This window comes from Magallana gigas, chromosome 9 (genome assembly GCF_963853765.1).
Source record: "Magallana gigas chromosome 9, xbMagGiga1.1, whole genome shotgun sequence".
NCBI lineage: Eukaryota > Metazoa > Mollusca > Bivalvia > Ostreida > Ostreidae > Magallana > Magallana gigas.
The window spans coordinates 34,655,815-34,660,527 of NC_088861.1; the positions used below are offsets into that span (position 1 = coordinate 34,655,815).

The following is a 4,713-nucleotide window of genomic DNA, read 5'->3' on the forward strand; positions in this document are numbered from 1 at the left end:
AGAAAGATACAGGGCTCACAATTCTTTCTCATGTAGACAAGGCTTGTGTCCCGTTTTTTGTTTACATAGGTTCAATATACCTGTAAACATTTATTTCATTCTAACCTGTATATCTTATTCATTTTTTAGCATAAATAAACAGTTCTAAGTTTTTAAAATATTAATTTTTGGTCTAAAACTGGAATTTTTACTTCAACAGTCAAAATGTAAGCAAAAGCTTTATTTACATTACAAAGAGTTGTACATGTAAGTAGCTGTTACTCGCTTATAACACAATGAGCAGCAAATGAGACTCAAACTCAAAAATGCCCTAGTGAAGCATTTTAAACATTAAAATCAAAAGAATAATTTTTGACCAAAATGGTGGCCATGTCACTTTTTTGTGATGACATGTTATTTAACCTTAAGGTATCACACCGGTAATTGACCAATCAAAATGAACTTAGTTCCATACATTCTTCAGAATTATTTTTTTCCTTGACTGCATTTTTACATTTTCCCTTGCTCAGTTTTAAATTTTTTTTGTACCACTGAGTAGGATATTTCATGTATTTTGTTAGGTGATGATCTTTTTTCACAGGGACTACTTCTTTCAGGGCACATGCAGCAGCTTCCCGGGGAGTGTGCAGTCTGTTTACATACAAATGGAAAACACGTGGTTTTGAGGGTAGACCTTTTTGGAGCTACATATTTTGAGAAAATGCCATATCGCTTGCCCTTTTTATGGTGTTAGCTGGTGAGATAGGTAACAAATAACATTACCTCCAAATATTTTGTCATGAAAAATACAAACTGATTTTTAAGAATTTGTTCTCCTCTATAGTGCTATATAGTGAAAACAATTACCGGTGTGATACCTTTAAGGCCTGCAGGTCTCTTAAAACCAAATATTTTGGTCCCTGGAGCTGAGGTTTAGATAATCCAAGATTCCTCCAACTCTTAAACCCCCTCTCCCCTTTTTATGAATGAATATTTTTCAAACAATAAAAGCAGGGTAACAGGCAGAGAAGTCTCAGATTAGGGTTTAGACTTAAAAATTAAACTAAAAATGCAAACATGGGACTCTCTGACAGGTCAGTCTGAAGGATATGGGACTCAGGTGACTGCCAAGGCCTGAGGGCCTCTTCTTTAATGTGTGGGAGTAGAGATATTTCTTAAAAATTAGCCTTTTTACATATTTGGTCCCGCCTATGAAGCTCTGGGAGAGGGGGGGGGGGTAAGGTAATGAATTCCCCAATTTAAATTCCTCTTATCCTAGAGATGGTGACAATTTTTCCCCTTGTGATTTTCAAGAAGTTATAAATAAAGGTAAAATTGTTATTGGAGGAAGCAAGACGGACAGCAATGACGTAGGCCAATGGCAATTATTCACACGAGTGACTTAGGTGACCTAGGTAAAAATCACAAAGACATTCAACATTGATTTTCAAGTGTCCATTCAATATCTGAGAGGCTGAATAGATTGGGCAGAAAAAATTTGTTAAAACAGCAATTATTAAAAACATCTATTGACAGATTTTCGTCCATGATCTCAGCAACAGGGTAATTACTTTATAAAGATAGGACCCCCAAGTTGCAATGAACATGAAATCAAAATTGTAAAAAAAAATTGTGTTATCATGGTTATACATGTTATAATAGAGAAATATTTTGATTTTTACAACTTATTGCAACCACAAGCACCTGACTTAACATAAAAACAAGGGCACCGCTAAGCGGAGCATCCCCTCGCGACACGAGTTATTGTGTGGGGATGCATTATTTAGGAATATATAGTTATGTAAATGTAAATGAGAAGAACACATTCTACTAACCCTCCATTACTTCAAAAACTACGTTTTCTTTACCTGTACCTGAATCAAAAAAATATCAAGTTGTTGATTTGAACTGCTTACTTTCACTTTGGTTTCGAAGAAGTGAAGCAGAAGTAGTTATTGTCCAATCGCACATAAGATTTCTGTTTAAAATTGTGTTATTTTAACGAATATCAAAAAGTACTCAATCAATTGACTTGAAAACTACCAGGCTTTGTCCTTTTACATGTACCATGCCAAATAGGTATACGAAGTTTGATAAATTTCCGTGCAAGGGTTTTCTTTAACTTGCTTGAAGCGATGCTATATACCCTTCGCAACAAGTTGCGCGAGGGGATAATAACAAACATTCAAACACACATTAAGCTATTAACTCACCTTAACGTTGTTCTGTCACGCTGCTTTCACTCTGGGTGATTGATAACTTATTCAGAAATTTCGATTGCTAAGTTGTATACAAAGTTGATTATGACATTATTTTAATAAAATAAGAATTTGTAATAGTATTAGTGGTTTGGAAAGGCACATGCATTTTTAATTTGTTATTTTACAGAAGTGTGCAATCTATGATAAATATTTTTAGTTTTGAACGAATTTTGTCATAATGTATGCCCCCTCCTTTACAATGGTGTAATTTTATGTAAGTTTTTGCATAAAAATTTGACCAATTAATATGATATTGCATTTGTTTTAATTGTTTTACAATGGGGCATATTTGTGCAAGGTTGAGGAAATTCTATTGTAAGGTTTTTTTTTTAATTTACTAGAAAATTGAAATGGAGTGTACACACACACATACATACATACATACATACATACATACGAACACACACATGCACGGTAGCGATGCTATATCCCCTTCGCAACAAGTTGCGCAAGGGGATAATAAATGCCCTATATCTAACAATACACTAGGTACCCATCGTGGCCATCTTGGATTTATTTCACTGTCATATCAGCTGAAAGTTTTGCATAAAACTCATCAGTAAAATTATTATGCAATCCTCTCTGTGACTCCCAATCGGTCATACAACATCTACGGTAAGCCTACAACCAATTCAACCAAAACGGTGCAATCACATCTGTCATCGATGAAATCACCCCTCAATCTGCATCTATCCAATGTATGACACAATTATTATATTAATGTCAACTGCCATCCACAATTTAGCGTTCTGTCGCAGTAGATGCAGATTAAGGGGTAATTTTTATTAATGACAGGTATAATGCACCGATTTGGTGGAATTTGTTGCAAGCCTAGATGTTGAATGACCGATCGAGATATGATATGACAGTTTGAAATAAATCCAAGATGGGTACCTTGTGTATTATTAGATATAGGGTATTTTAAATTATTCTTATTATGAAAATCAGGTGCCTGTAGTTTTGACCAAGTAACTATCTGGTAAAATATTGTAATCTCTATGTTTTGCCATCAAGTTTTTATTAGAAATGAGTTTATGAAATGCAAGAGGTGCAGTAGCTGAGACTGAGAGAAAACTGTGAAAGACAAATGGACATACAAATGGAATGGGAAACCAAACCAACATGCATGTATAATCTTAATATCATATCGAAACATCTCACGCAACTTTCCTCAAATTATACAGTTTAATTCAAACGCATTTTAAAGTATTAATAAAAATGATTTCCAATTCATTTTTTTCATATTGCAGACCAGATTGTAAACACCCCAGTTTAAAGTATGATCACCTGATTATGTGATGTTGTAAGCTTATTCAGTATTAAACGAGAAGGATTTCAAGCAAGATCATCATGCCTGTAATGGGCTTATGCACACGGAGACAAAGAAAATGAAAGAGACTCGACAAATGTTTTTGAGTCGAGTGGCCCCCAAATGAAGTGATATTGACGTTCTTTTTTATTTATTCTCTGATCAGGTATGGAGATGGTAGTCTATATGTTTAATAATATTGTTACTGTTTATTCCTTTGTAAAGAAAGTAATGAAAGATGAAGTAATTTTTTTTTGTCAATGTCAAAAAATATTTTTACAATTTTAGTTAAACAAACTTGTTGTCAAGCCTCTTCCCGAATGTTACTTTTACCAAGCACATGAACTGATATACACATTATGTTAATTTTTTATTTATAAATATGCATCAGGAAATATTCATTGTAAATTGCAACCATAGTTTTCAAACGACTCCAACATGTCCAAGGAATAACCTGATACATTTGTCTCAGTTTTTTCTTATATAGAGCTCATCACACTGACAAAATTTGGGTCTGATTTCCAACATTGCAAAAACAGCTTTTATATGAAATATATGTAGCTTTTAACCGAAACAAATTGTTTACACTTCAAACACCATTTTCACTCCCTAAATACCATTTCTTTCTTTCTTTTAGGATATGTCACACAAAGAGCCATGAAAAAATACTTAGAGGAGCCAAGTGCTTTCCAAATTATATCTGACAACTTTGAAGTCATCAGTACCTGAAAAAATATCTGTCTGTGAAAAGAAAAAAGGATCTTTTGTGAAAAATAGAACAGAATTACTTAGTTTTGGCAGAGTGAATATATAAAGTGTTCAAGTGCATTTCTTTACACATTTCTCATTGAATCAATGGATCCCATCATAAAATTGAGGTTGCTTTGATATCAACTGATATATATTGTGATTTGGAAGTTAAAATCATGTGAATTTAGTGGCTAACAATTCTAGTGCCTAATAAAGGTATGTACCATACTTAAATTATGAAAATTAGTTTGCCCACACCAACAAAGTTTGGATGTATGCTGGAATCACCCTGTCTGTGAACACAATTTTGTCTTCAACTTTGTTTTGTTAATCATAATTGTTTTGTCTAAGTTTTCAATGAACATTTCTCAGCTAGTTCCTATCCATCTTATTTTCCCCACCCAAAAATAGCAG

The 4,713-nt window shown here is 33.5% G+C and overlaps 1 long non-coding RNA gene across 1 annotated transcript; it reads left to right on the forward strand.

Annotated features, from left to right (window-relative positions):
- Positions 1 to 1,202: 1,202 nt before the first annotated feature.
- Positions 1,203 to 4,263, forward strand: LOC117692186 (uncharacterized). The gene is made up of 3 exons (XR_004603602.2): positions 1,203 to 3,368; positions 3,491 to 3,715; positions 4,187 to 4,263. It is a non-coding gene; the product is annotated as an uncharacterized lncRNA (long non-coding RNA).
- The last annotated feature ends 450 nt before the right edge of the window (positions 4,264 to 4,713 follow it).